The 15623-nt window shown below is 39.0% G+C and overlaps 1 pseudogene; it reads left to right on the top strand.

Annotated features, from left to right (window-relative positions):
* Positions 1-11776, top strand: part of LOC142180598 (acyltransferase Pun1-like) — a 45337-nt pseudogene extending 33561 nt beyond the window's left edge.
* Positions 11777-15623: the final 3847 nt, after the last annotated feature.

The following is a 15623-nucleotide window of genomic DNA, read 5'->3' as shown; positions in this document are numbered from 1 at the left end:
AGAAACCGATCAACGTTATCCATTATCTGCCAAGCTTAGGTTCCTGTACACCAACAACATGGCCGAGTACGAAGCCTGCATCTTAGGGCTCAAGATGGCCATTGACATGAACATCCAAGAATTGCTAGTAATTAGGGATTTAGACTTGCTTAGACATCAGGTCCGAGAAGAATGGGAAACTAAGAATTCCAAAATACTCCCTAATTTGTATCACATACAGGAGTTGAGAAAGAGGTTCACAAAGACAGAGTTCCAGCATGTTCCCAGAGTCCAAAATGAGTTTGCCGATATATTGGTTACCCTATCATCCATGATACAACATCCAAACAAGAATTTCATTGATCCCATTCCGGTAAAGATCTATGATCAGCCCGCTTACTGTGCTCATGTCGAAGAAGAAGCAGATAGAAAGCCTTGGTTTCATGATTTCAAGGAATACTTGGCAAAAGGAGAATACCCAGAGCTCGCAAACGCTATTCAGAAGCGCATGCTTCGGAGGTTATCCAACAATTTCTTTCACAGCGGAGGAATCCTGTATAGGAGGACTCCTGATTTGGGATTATTAAGGTGTGTCGATGCAACGGAAGTATCCAAGCTATTAGAGGAAATTCATGCAGGGACCTGTGATCCACATATGAATGGCTTTGTTTTAGCAAAGAAAATACTCTGAGCTGGTTACTTTTGGATGACTATGGAAACAGACTGCATCCACTATGTCCAAAAGTGCCACCGCTGCTAGATACATGCAGACATGATAAAGGTGCCTCCAAATGAGCTTAATGCAACAAGCTCGTCGTGGCCGTTCGCCGCTTGGAGAATGGATGTTATCGGACCAATTGAACCCGCCGCATCAAACATGCATAGGTTTATCCTAGTAGCGATTGATTATTTCACCAAATGGGTTGAAGTAGCATCTTACAAGGCAGTGACTGAGAAAGTCATGGCGGATTTCATCCGCGACTGTATCATGTGTCGGTTTGGAATTCCAGAGTCAATTATTATTGATAATGGCTCCAACCTCAACAGTGATTTGATAAAATCCATGTATGAAACCTTCAAGATCAAACACAAGAATTCTACAGCCTACAGATCTCAGATGAATGGAGACGTAGAGGCCGCCAACAGAATATCAAGAAGATACTAAGGAAAATGATAGAGAAGCATAAGCAGTGACACGAGAAGCTCTCATTTGCTTTATTGGGATACCACACCACAGTCCGCACATCGACAGGAGCAACCCCCTATATGTTGGTTTATGGTACAGAGGCAGTCATTCCCGCCGAGGTGGAAATTCCCTCATTAAGAATCATACAGGAAGCAAAGCTAGATGATGCAGAATGGGTGAAGAATCGTTACGAGAAGCTAGCTCTTATAAATGGAAAGAGAATGAATGCAGTTTGCCATGGTCAACTTTATCAGAACAGGATGTCCAAAGCCTTCAACGAAAGAGTTAAACCGAGACAGTTCACACCGGGGTAGCTGGTATTAAAGAAAATCTTTCCACATCAAGATGAAGCCAAAGGGAAATTCTCTCCCAACTGGCAGGGTCCGTACATGGTTCCCCGGGTTCTAGCAGGAGGAGCCCTCATACTTGTAGAAATGGACGGAGAAGTCTGGCCAAAGCCGATCAATTCAAACGCAGTCAAGCGATACTATGTGTAACCTTTATGCTTTATTTTATGGTGTAATTTGAACTAAGCCTAACCTGATTCCCGTTTAAGAGGGGATATGTAGGTAGACCTATGGGTTCGGTCACAATTTAATAAAATTTCCATTTCCCCCGCTATTGGAAACTGGGGCAGAATTTTGAGGAGGACCCTCAAAATTCCGAAGTTGATTCTAGCCATTTATCATTAAAAACCGTCAGGAGTAGCAACCCAGTAAACTGGGGCAGAATTTTGAGGAGGACCCTCAAAATTCCGGAGCAAGCAAAGTTGCAATGTCTTGAACCACGTCGCAGTCGTCGGTTCATCTAAAGAAAGTTATTCTTAATTATGCACTTATGTTATGCTTTTACTAAATCATGCATGTTTATTACTAAAATTGCATTGTTTAGCAATGCTACCCCAATGATACGTACAGTATAACCAGATCAAAGCCGAGAAGGTCAAGAAAATCTAGTAGGGATACAAACTAACCTTTCCCCCTTTACAAACTCACGATTTTTCTTTGGATACATGCACTTGAGTTGCAAAATCATCAAATATACTATATGCTCACTCACAAAGTTCAGGAATACAACTCTCTGAACCTTTGCCCTTGGTAGCAACTGCTATCCGCACAACAGTATCCCCAACAGGCACAATATACCCAGCAATGACGATACCGCAATCCGCTATCAGCTAAAAAAACTCTATTGCCATTTGCCATTTTTACTTCCTGCATAAGGCTGTCATTCTACCTTCTGAGGTTAAGTTCTACCTCCATCTGCATTCTCTGCACTGCATAAGGCGACCATTCTGCCTTTCGAGGTTAAGCTCTACCTCCATCTGCATTCTCTGCATTGCATAAGGCTACCATTCTGCCTTCTGAGGTTAAGCTCTACCTCCATCTGCATTCTCTGCATTGCATAAGGCTACCATTCTGCCTTCCGAGGTTAAGCTCTACCTCAATCTGCATTCTCTGCATTGCATAAGGCCACTATTCTGCCTTCCAAGACTAAGCTCTATCTCCATCTGCATTCCCTGCATTGTATAAGACTACCATTCTGCCTTTCGAGGTTAAGCTCTACCTCCATCTTGCATGGCTAAAAGATCACCACTTTATTTACATCTTGCATCGGCTAAAAGATTGCCACTTTATTTACATCTTGCATGGATGAAAGATCGCCACTTCATTTACATCTTGCATGGCTGAAAGATCGCCACTTTATTTACATCTTGCATCGGCTGAAAGATCAACACTTTATTTACATCTTGCATCGGCTGAAAGATCGCCACTCTATTTACATCTTTCATGGATGAAAGATCGCCACTTCATTTACATCTTGCATCGGCTGAAAGATCGCCACTTTATTTACATCTTGCATTGGATGAAAGTTCGCCACCTACTGCATCTCATAGGCTGAAAGATCGCCAAATCATCCGAAGGCGTCATTGTTTGGAGGAACCATTTTCATATCCCGAGAATACCATGCCATGGCCTGAGGACCCCTTTTATCTTTTGCATATCATTATTCAAAGGCTTCATAATTCGGAGGCATCATTCTCATAGCCCGAGAGCATTATTTCATGGCCTGCGAACCCTTTACTATACGCTTCATGGCCCAGGACGTCATGGTCTAAAGACATCATCCTAACCGTCCGAAGACAACATTCATGGTCCGATGGGAACTTACATCATGTTTAAATTTCCGCACAATACATTGTTTATTTGCAGGTAAACCGGAGAGCACGACCTTCTCAGTAGGAGCGATCCCGCTCCAGTTCCCGCAACCCCATTAGGCCTTGACCATCCAGCCCAACCTAAACATTGCGTCCGTTTTTGGAAAACCTCCATCGGCATACTCCGCCGACGGATACTGAACTACATATGGCCTGATTCCTGTAAGATCAGGGATACTAGGCAGCTCAGGAACCAGGGCACGGTCAACCTTTTCAAACCATTTCGTTCGGTAAAAATTGACCATCATATCTTTATCCGACAACTCTTTCATCCTTCCCGGGTAAAGTGGGGCAGCTGTTGATACCCAATTTTTCCCTATATAGTTTTCATATGCAAAATACTTTCAAAATAGCATATGTATGCACATATAAGCATGTCCAAGTGTTTTATTATTTTTTCAATTTTTAAAAGATTTTTAAATCAATTTATCGCCTTATTTTATTAGAAAAAACCAATAATTATTTTCCAAATTATCATTTTTTGGTAACTCCTTTATTGTATTCTCATATTTATATCAAAATATAGCTAAGGTAATTTTTGCACAAATTTATTGAGTATTTAAAATTAAATTGCACATAATTGTAATTTTAGCCTATTTTAAGATTTAATTGCGTTTATAATTACAAGATTGATCTCAGTATTTTTAATTTAATATTTGTATATTATTAATTAATTTAGTACCTTCAATTTGTTTCCCGAAATCATTTTGCTATTTTTTATAAAAATAAAGAGGGAATAAGTGGCTATTTAATACTAGCCCTACCTATTTAAATTGTAGCCCAAATCGACCGCCCAATTAACCCCAATTTCAATTTCAAATGGACCGGCCCAATTCCTAAACTACCCGCCCCTGATCCAATTAAGTTCAACCGGCCCGACCCCCCTTTAAATCCAGACCGTTGATCAAAATGATCAACGGCCACAATCCCTCCTTTCCTTTTTTAATCCACCAACACCCCTTAACCCTAAATCATTTCACCTAACCAGCCCCCTCTGAAACCCTAAATCTCCCTAACTTTTCTTTCGAAAATTACTTTTCAAAGTCTTTCTTTTACGATTTAGGGTTTTCTGAAAATGCTTAAGTGTTTCTCTGACTTTCTTTTCCTTTTCTTTTGTGTGTATTTGCCTCTACTGTGCTCCTATGTTTTTATCTACCACATTCTCGTATATTCTTCTATTGTGTTTTGTTCTTGTATGTTCTTCTACTGAGTTTTTATACTTCGTTCTTGTATGTTCTTTTTACTGTGTTTTATATACTCCATGCTTGTATGTTCTTCTACCATGTTTTCTGTACTGTGTTCTCATATGCTTTTCTATTATGTTCTTGTATTTTTCTTCTACTATGTTCCATCATGTTTCTCCTATTGTACTTTCCTGCTAAGTTCTTAAGCTTCCTTACTTTCCTTCTACTAAGCCCTTTTTAAGTTTCTTCTGAAAAACTTCTTAAGCATGTTCACTGTTCCTATCAGTGTTTCTCCTCTATTTTTTCTTTCAGTTCTTCTCTGAAACCTCTGAGCCTGCTTCGACCACTTGTCTTCTCATCTCTATACTTGATTCAAGGCGGAAACCCTAAAATTTAGGGGTTCTTCCAGGTTTGATCATATATTTGATTGAACTAGGGTTTTATTTTAGAACCCCTAACTCTTCGAGTCTTTGAATTGAGTTTGGACTTCTTTGTTTTCATATAATTTTGACATTTCTACTAAAACTCTTCTACACTGGTTTTTCCTATTGATTTTACAGTGACATGAAAGTTTTCTTTCAAACTTAGCATTTTCACATGATCTTTATATATGATGAATTTCCCCCTAAGTGGTTTTCAAATTTGCAATCAGTTTAAGCTTCCTTCTGAATATAGCCTGATTGATTTCTTTCCATTGTTTACTAATTTTCTCTGTGATGCGACCTAAGTGAAACCCTTCTTCATCTTTTCTGACTTGGTTCATTCATACAAAAGCTCAGACCCTTTTGATTTACTAGTTGTTAACTGATCTTCTTACCTTATTTGCCCAAACCGTGTATTTTAAAACCCTGTCCTTAAATAACTTTTATGTATTCACCCCTAATTGCCTACTTTGCACAAAGTGTTTGATTAATTTCTTTCTTTAATTGGTTTATACCCGTTTGAATCTGAATCTCTTCATTAAGGGAGGTCTTGTGTAATTGATTAACAATCAGTTCTTCAAATATTTTCTTACCTTGTTTCCTCATGACTTTCACCCTATAAAAGGCACGACCTTTCTTCACAAACAGACATTTCATAATTCACAATCTCTTCTGAATTCTCACTCTCACATAATAGAATTCTTCCTTCTTGTCTACATTCTGACTTTCACAAGACTACTGCTTTTCCCTGTTTGTTTCTTTGAAACTGGTATGTCCTAATTTAACTTTAGCATCACCACAATATGTTTACTTACAACTTTCTGCATCTATGTGTACTTTACTACTTCTACAGAGTTAAATACTTAAACTAGCATGTTGATTTCCTTTTGTTTGTTTCTGCTATGAATCCCTATTCCCTATTTCCCTTTATGTGCTTTGAGTTACAGTGTAAAACATGGAAATATGCAAGTTATTGTCTATGGTTTGAACTTGATCCTTTAGGGGATCCTAACCTCTAAACAATGTGTTCCAGTAGGCTTATGGGTGTGCCAGCATCTCCCATTATTGGGTTATGCCCACTAACCTGCTTTTTACCTCTTGCAACTCCCCATTCCCTATATCCCTATGTGTACTGTTTCCCTTTCCCTTTTCATAATTCTGCATTTGCACTCTCTCTTAGTTCCTAAGTTATGCCCCCCTCGTGTGAGCCTTGCCTTGGGACCTTGAGTTCCCTCTAAACTTGGACACCTGAGGGTTGCCCCTTCCACACTACATCATGGCTTAATCCGTGATACATTTGGGTGTAAGCACTGCCCTGAGTTCATATGAGACTATTAGGGAACTCTGACACACCCCAAATAGGAGAAAGGCTTTGAAATATGATCTCTTGGAGTTGATTTACTTCATACTTCAGACAGGACGTCTGAATCAGGCTCTCCTTGGTTGTACTTTTTAATTTCTGATGTATTTTTTCTTTACTTTACTTTTTTGGGGTTGTAATAATTTTGTAATAAAATTCTCAGGGATGGTTAGTGAATAAAAGGGGGAATAACTATGTATTTAAAAGGGATAGATATCCTGCTCATAGGGAATTTCTGATCTCTGCATATCACATAGATATCCTGCCTATAGGAATTCTGCACTTTCATATGTAGATACTATGCCTATAAGGAATTCTGCACCCATATAGATATCCTGCCTATAGGTTTCTGAAATTCTGCATTCATATGGATATCCTGCCTATAGTTAAATTTCTGCATCTCTCATATAGATACCATGCTCATAGTTAACTGGAAATCCGAATCCTGCATATGCATCTGTCATTAGGCAAACCTGTTTATAGGGCTTAAATAACTAACTACATCTAGATATCATGTTCATAGGCTTAAACGAAGTACAACATTTAGATGCCATGCCTATAGGATTTCTGCACTCTTGCTATGTTTGTAAAAGTGTCCAAAATCGACAACACATAGAAAGCATGCCTATAGGAGCTTCAATCGAATCTGAACCACTTCATTTTCTTATAAGTTTAAAACCAGTCACAAATGACTTGTGCTTTTTCGCTAAAACTCGCCTTTCTTTAATAACAAATGATTTTTTTTAAACCAGTATGTATTCATGTTTACTTCATTGTTTCTGGAATCAGTAGATATCATGCTTATAGGGGTCTTCGTCTAACACATAGCCAAGCCATAGGGTGAAAGTTTACAAACTGAATCAGACATTTTATCAGCTACAACCAGCAGACAGGCCTGATTCGGGCTTCTTATCTAAACTATGTAATAAATCAATCTGCCTCCACCGTTTAAGGTTTAATCAGACCCTAAATAGTACATGCAAGTCGTGCTACATTATATGCTTTATTTTGTTTAAAGGAGGTCTGTTTGAGCCCTTTTATTTGTTTATATGCTTCCCCAAACTTGTTATATGTGTTTTGTTTGACTCCTTAGTATTTTACCTTTTGAAACCACAAATAAGCCCAATACCTCCTCCCTCTAGGATTAGTAGTCCTAAGTGACTCCGGGGCTGATAAGATTGGGGCGGGTAATAGCATACAATAAGTAAAAGAGACCATTCCACGCTTTAATACCTTAACGGGGTGGGAAAGGGTAGATATGAATATGATGAGCACGCGATAACATTACGTGTAGATCCTCACCGAGGAGTGATTATCGGATGTTGTGTGGGGTGATCCATATTATTAATAAACCTAAGACCCCCTTCCCTTTGTTTTCTTTGTTTTAAATCTTTTTAAACCATTTCTTTTAAGAAAATCAACTCCTTTTAGTTCCTTTTTATTACCTTTATTTATTTGTAACCATTACGTGAAAATCCCCTCTTATTTGATGTCTTTATTTGCCTATGTGTTATTTACACGTAAGTCACAAAAATAGTTTGGCCGGGAACCACACTAGTGGATCCTGAGGGGTGCCTAACACCTTCCCCTTGGGATAATTTCAAGCCCTTACCCAATCTCTGGTTACTCAAAACAAACCTCTCCTAGTGTCCTAATGCATTTTAATCATTAGGTGGCTACTCTTTAATTCAAAATCCAATTCTAGAACGGGAACGAGTTGTCTCTCAAATGTCATAAACCTGATTTCGCGAGAAAAAGGGGGCGCGACAGTAGCATCTGAAAGTATTTGGCAGTCTGTGTTATGCAACTACCATGAAGAAAGGAGATAAATTTTGTCCCAGTGCAATTCCAGTTGTATACATGGGATATTCCTCAACTCAAAAGGGATATATTCTCTATTATTTGTGTTAAAAAAGGTTCTTTGTTAGCAGGGACACAGTATTCAAAGAAGAAGTGTTTCCTTTTAAGCATATGGCTTCGCATGATTCTTCCTTATTCCATGTCTTAGAGCTAGTAGAACAATCTACTCAGCCAGCAGATGATCTTAATTATGTTGAGTATCCTCAGCTTCTCCTAGCCAATTTCTTGCAATCTCACCCGGCCAACACTCTATAGATGTAGTTAAATCTTCTTCCTTTTTCCCCTATTCTACCTTAATTCCTTCAGACCTTGGCCAGCCTATTCTGTCTACACCAAGCTCTCTACCTCTATCTGCTGGTGCACCTTCTATTCCTTCCTTAGCACTAAGAAAATTATCAAGGAACACCAAACCACCTATGTGGCTAGCTTATTATGTGGTTTCGGCAACTAAGTCAGCATATCCTATTTCAAATTATGTAGCTTATGATAGGTTGTCCTCTGCTTATAGGCATTCTCTTGTTGCATTTTCAGCTATTGTAGGACCTAAATCCTTCTTAGAAGCCAATAGGGATCCCAAGTGGGTTGAAGCCATGAAAGCAAAAATCTCAGCTCTTGAAGAAAACAACACTTGGTCTGTTGTTCCTCTTCCTCCTAGCAAAGTTCCTATAGGGTGTAAGTGGGTGTTTAAAGTCAAATACAAATCATCTGGTGAAGTGGAGAGGTATAAGGTCGGGTTGGTGTCAAAGGTTACAGTCAACAAGAAGGTTTGAACTACATAGAAACTTTCTCTCATGTGGCAAAAATGGTTACTATGAGAACTGTGGTTGCATTAACTGCTACTTCAGGATGGTAGGTGTTTCAAATGGATGTTCACAATGCCTTTATTCAAGGTTATCTTCTTGAAGAGGCATATATGCATGTTCTTGATGGCTTTTCAAGTTAGGGGGAGTGTCAGTATGTGTGCAGATTGCATAAGTCACTCTATGGATTAAAACAAGCTCCTAGACAATGGAATCTAAAACTGACTGAAGCTCTTCTAGATATGGGATTTGCACAAAGACACTATGACTACTCCTTGTTTACTCGGAAGATAGATTCTGAATTGGTACTTATTCCTATCTATGTAGATGATCTTTTAGTGACTAGGAGCAGTCTAAGTCTGATCCAACAAGTCAGGAAGGATTTGCAAGATAGGTTCAAAATGAAAGATCTTGGTGAACTAAAATACTTTCTAGGAATTGAGTTTTCTAGATCCCATGAAGGAATTGTTATGTGCCAAAGGAAGTATACTCTGGAACTAGTCTCTAAACTAGGGCTAGCAGGTGCAAAGCCAGTAGCAACAACTCTGGATTTCAATCACAAGCTTACATCCATTGAGTATGACAAGCAAATAACAGAAGTTGGATCTACAGATGATAGAGAACTTGAAGACAAGGGAGGCTATCAGACACTAGTTGGAAGGTTGTTGTACTTAACCATGACAAGGCCAAATATTACCTTTGTGGTTCAAGTTCTAAGTCAGTATATGCATGCACCTAAGGTGTCCTGCATGGAAGTTGTACAAAGAGTAGTGAGGTACATAAAAACTGCCCCTGGATTTGGGTTGTTTATGTCTACAAAAGCAAGCAAACCCATGTATACATACTGTGACTCTGATTGGGGGGCCTGTGTAGAATATAGGAGATCAGTGACATGCTATGTAATAAAATTTGGTAATTCATTGATATCATGGAAATAAAAAAATAGGGAACTGCATCCACGAGCTCTACTGAAGCTGAATTTAGAAGTATGGCATCTATTGTAGCAGAGGTGGTGTGGATGATCGGACTTTTTATGGAGTTGGGAGTGGAAATAGTTTAGCTTTTACAGTTGCATTGTGACAGTAAGGCTGCAATACAAATGGTAGCTCATCTTATCTTTCATGAACGAACCAAACACATTGACATTGATTGTCATTTTGTGAGAAAGAAACTGGTTCAAGGCCTGATTAAAACTCAATATGTCAGAAAAACTTAGTAGTTGGTAGATCTGTTAAGTAAGAGTCTATGCAAGCCACAACATGAGTATCTACTAAACAAGCTGGGAATGAAAGATGTATTTCATCCCTCAGCTTGAGGGGGAGTGTTGAGTATAGTGGGACCCATCTATTTAATAGTTGAGTGTAATTAGTTGTAACTACTCTTAGCTATTAGTTAGTGCTAGTTCAAATAGTGTAGTCGGTTAGTTATACTGTACACAACTATCTCTTCTCAGTTGTGGAATAACAGAGCTTTCTTCTTCATCTTTTCCTTCTTCTAGAATCTTCATCTGTCATGGCTGTAGCTCCTTAATAAAAATAAATTTTCAAAAAAATAATTAATGGGGCAGGGTACGGATAGGGCAGGGTTAGTTATGTTTTTGCCTGCTATTGATGGAAAACATAAGGTTTATTTCAGAGGTTATATATGGGGCATAGGATCAATGTTATTACTATTAGTGATGCCATTTATTGATTTCCAGAGGATAATTAATAAGCAACTTGATACTATATACTTTCATGCTCTGTTTTGTTAAATTGTACGTACCTACTATCAACCTGCCACCATGTACACAAATCTCATGGTGAAAAAGATAACTAATTTATATTGCACAGTAAATCTAATTTCTGGATGTGTTTTCTGATCCCAAACAAAAATCAAATTTTACTTTCACTATAATTAAAGTTCAGTAATAATTCTTGAGATTAAACTCGACTAGCTTAGTGAAAGTTAACCGAAGAAGTCATGAATATTGTTAACGATCTGCAAACAATATAAGGGGAATTTTAATGTTTGATACATTATATAACATTGATAAAAATTATATTTTATTCAATAAATATGCATAAACAACTAAATAATATTTTGAATATTTCAATAGAAAGTTGAAAAGGTTAAAAACAATTAAAAGCATACTGCAAAATAAAAAATAAAATAGAATCTAAACGGGGTAGGGCCTAATAGGACGGGGGGAGGCAGGGCAAAATTTTGACCGAAGGCTAAATGGTGCAAGGCAGGGCAACTCAAAATTTTAGCGGGTCAAGACTTACCCTGGCCTATTTTCATCCCTACTTCTAAATTAATCCAATATGCAGATTTACGCGGAATGATTTCACCAAAGTTACCTCCAAACTCTATTGGAAATGTTTTGTCTCACTTTTCTACATATATTTCCAATGAGTCAGAAACAAACTTACTAGAAATAGTAAGTCTTATGAGGAAAGAAAATGCATCTCTTTAGGACCAGAGATAATATCAAACAAAATGCATGGGCTTGGAAATACTTGAATTAGCTAAAGGATTGCCAACACAGAAAAAGGAATTTGATGAGTACACTTGTAGCAGTGTGTGTAAATTTCTGTTCTATGATGTCGATTTTTGTTGGGGAAAACCTGTGGAAACTCCATACAATAAATTGTTCAACTTGATGAATTACAGAGATGATGGGATCGAAGATTCGAAGCATTCGTCATGTTGAGTGAACATATCAGTATTAGAGCGGGATGAAGAGTTACTTGAATTTGCTTCTCCATATGCAAATTATTTTTAGAAGTGTATACGGTAAAATTAGGTGCCCCCAATTTTGTGGGCTCGAAGGCTCATATCAAGGAACAGAAGGCTCACGTCGAAGAATAGACTCACTATGGACTGAGTTCGAGCCCAAGGACAGAACACGAGGCTCGAAGATTTAAGTGTTCGAGGAACATCGGAGCCTAGTATGACCAACCCCGAGATAATGTCATTATAGATTTGTAACAGAAGGAGCAAGATCCCTGCCACGTCCCCAAGATCGTGGAATAAATTACAGAATAGATTTGTATGAGTTAGTACTAATCCGTACTAGGCGGTTAGACAGTCGTCCCAATAAAAAATTTTACTGTAAATAGAAATATACCTTATTTAGGGTTCCCCTATTATATAAAGGGACTCCAATCATTTGTAACTGTCATCAATCATTGGCAAAGATTATATTCTCTTACTTTGTTGCTCATATTTCATCAGAATTGTCCTTTAAATTTATTGTTCTTGCTTTATTGTTCTTGACCTACCTCGAGATCACCTTTGCTCTAGGTCGAGACTGGTTTGCATACTGGTTTGGTTTTACTTACTTCTTTCATTTCTATATTATATTTCTTGGTTACTAATTAGTATTGAACTAAATCACATATATTTAAAACCACAAACAAGTTTAAGTGTTACTCGTATTTTTTGAGGTAAATAGTTTGGCGCCCACTGTGGGGCTAAAGATAATAGTGGTTATTTTAGTACTGATTTTGATAACACACATTATTTTCACACTTGTTCTTGTCAAGAATTTTTTGTTCCCAGTATAAAACATGTCAAACTCACAAAAAACGCTTGTACACGGCGATGATGGTCCTGGATTTCATGGGGGAAACGACAATGTAGCTGCTCCGGGAGCAGATGTACCACCGATTAATCCTAGGGAAGTGCCAAATATGGAACTAGTCGATGTTAGTTCACACATTACTTTAAATGCTGATTTAGACGCATATCCCGGGGGAAGTGTACGCAGGGAATTCAGATCTGGTGGCCAAGGAACACAGTGTATAAGAGATGGGGGAGTCATCCTCCAGGTGATATTTGAGATGTTACAGGCTCAACAGATTGCTATCGCTCAGCTTCAAAGTCAACATAAAACTCTGAGTGTATTCGAACCAAAAGTCACTCGCCGAACTAAACCTGTGCCAGAGAGATCGAACGGTAACAGCTCGGGGACTGATCCCACGATTATGAGGATGCTTGAGGAACTCACCAAGAGAAACGAGTCGGGGGAGAAAAAGATTGAGGATAATGACAAAAAAGTGGAGACTTACAATTCCCGTGTTGATCAAATATCGGGGGAACCCCCAGTCTTGAAAGGTTTGGATGCCAAGAAATTCATACAAAAACCATTCCCTTTGAGTGCGGCTCCGAAGCCCTTTCCTAAAATATTTTGTATGCCTGATATACCCAAATACAATGGGACAACCAATATTAATAAACATATTAACTCATACACTTGCGGTATTAAAGGAAACGACTTAATGATGATGAGATCAAGTCAGTATTGTTGAAAAAATTTGGGAATATTTTGTCAAAGGGAGCAATGATTTGGTATCACAACTTGTCACCGAACTATATCTATTCATTTGCTATGTTAGCAGACGCCTTCGTGAAAGCACATGTCGAGGCCATAAAGGTTGCGACAAGGAAATTAGACGTTTTTAAGATAAGACATATGAATGATGAGATGCTAAGGGAGTTCGTTTCCCGATTTCAAATGGAGCAAATGGATTTACCACTGGCCTCGGATGATTGGGCGGTACAAGCTTTTATGCAGGGGTTGAACGAGCGGAGTTCGATCGTGTCATGATAGTTGAAGAAAAATTTGATTGAGTACCCAGCTATGACTTGGTCAGATGTACATAATCGTTAACAATCAAAGATCAGGGTCGAGGACACCAATTGGAAACTCCTTCGGGTTCAGTTCATCCTAATAGATTGGTAGTTAAAGCCTCGAAGGATATGGACAGGGAGCCAAGATCAAATAGGGAACAGTATCAGCCATATGTCGATCGAAGAAACAATGGTTCGGGGCATAATTCTCCTCGGAACGATCGAAGAAATGATCGAGGTCAAAGCTCTCGGGGACTTATGAATAAGAACGGTTTTAATAAACACACCGATCCGGCGGAAGCACCTCAGTTGTCGAAGTATAATTTCAATGTAGATGTATCGGGGATCGTGTCTGCTATCTGAAGAATCAAAGATACTAGGTGAACCAAGCCTATACAAACCGATCCTTCTCAAAGGAATTCAAACTTGATGTGTAAATATCAATGCACACATGGCCATAAGAACGGAGACTGCAGGTAGCTGAGGGAGGAGGTAGCTCAATTGTTCAACAAGGGTCATCTTTGCGAGTTTCTCAGCGATCGAGCTAAGAACCACTTCACGGAAAGAGATGCAAATAGAAAAAATGAGAAGGAAGAACTACAACATGTCATTCATATGATTGTTGGCGGTGTCGATGTTCCACAAGGGCCTATATTCAAATGCACCAAGGTGTCGATCACTAAAGATAAACGGACTCGGTGTTATGTGCCTGAGGGCGTCTTATCATTCAATGACGAGGAAGCGGAAGGCATATCTCAATCGCACAATGACGCCCTAGTGATTTCTAATTTGTTAAATAAAATTCAAGTTAAACGTGTTCTAGTGGATCCAGGTAGCTCAGAAAACATAATCAGATCGAGGGTCGTAGAGCAACTCGGCCTTCAGGACCAAATTGTACCTGCATCTCGAGTCCTAAATAGCTTCAACATGGCAAGCAAAACAACGAAGGGGGAGATAATCATACCAGTGAACGTGGCCAGGACCATCCAAGATACAAAATTCCATCTCATCGAAGGCGACATGAGATATAATGTACTACTTGGGATGACATGGATCCACAACATGAGGGCGGTACCTTCAACCCTTCATCAAATGATGAAATTCCCAACAATGGATGGTGTGAAAATGGTTTACAAAGAACAACACGCTGCAAAAAAAATTTTTCAGTCGATGAGGTGACACCGATATCAGTGCCTTCGACCTCAGAAAAATCGAGCACCAAAGATAAGCAGACAGCCAAATACCAACCACCCACCCCAGCATTGACCGAACCGGAGGAACAGGTAATCGAAGAAGAAGAAGAAGAGGTTTTCCTCACTCCTCGAACTTTCATTGTTCTCGAAGAGTCAGATGCAACCACTTCAATGGTCGAGGAACTGGAACAGGTCATACTGATCGAGTACATGCCCGAGAGAAAGGTATACCTAGGAACGGAGTTAACCCCCGAACTCAGGAAAAAACTCATTCAATTTCTTATCGATAATATGGATTGTTTTGCTTGGTCTCATTTAGACATGATAGGGATCGCACTGGAAATAACAACACACCGGCTAAGCCTCGACCCCAGGTTCAAACCGATAAAGGAAAAGAGGAGGCCCCAGTCCGAGATAAAGCATGCATTCATAAAGGATGAGGTAACTAAACTTCTTTAAATAGGGTCTATTCGGGAGGTAAAATACCCTGAATGGTTAGCCAACGTGGTTGGAGTACCTAAAATGGGAAACAAACTTAGAATGTGCGTAGATTATAAGGATTTGAACAAGGCATGCCCTAAAGACTCTTTTCCACTACCTAACATTGATCGCATGATCGATCCACGACCGACCATGAGATCCTTACCTTTCTCGATGCCTACTCCGGGTATAATCAAATTTAGATGAACCTGGAGGACCAGGAGAAGACACCGTTTATCACTAACTTTGGAACATACTCTTACAATGTAATGCTCTTCGGGCTAAAAAATGAGGGAGCCACGTACAAACGCCTAGTTAATAAAA

This window comes from Nicotiana tabacum, chromosome 5, assembly GCF_000715075.1.
Source record: "Nicotiana tabacum cultivar K326 chromosome 5, ASM71507v2, whole genome shotgun sequence".
NCBI classification, from domain to species: Eukaryota; Viridiplantae; Streptophyta; class Magnoliopsida; order Solanales; family Solanaceae; genus Nicotiana; species Nicotiana tabacum.
The sequence above is the reverse complement of the archived record's forward strand: the minus strand, read 5'-3'. Positions and strand labels throughout refer to the sequence as shown.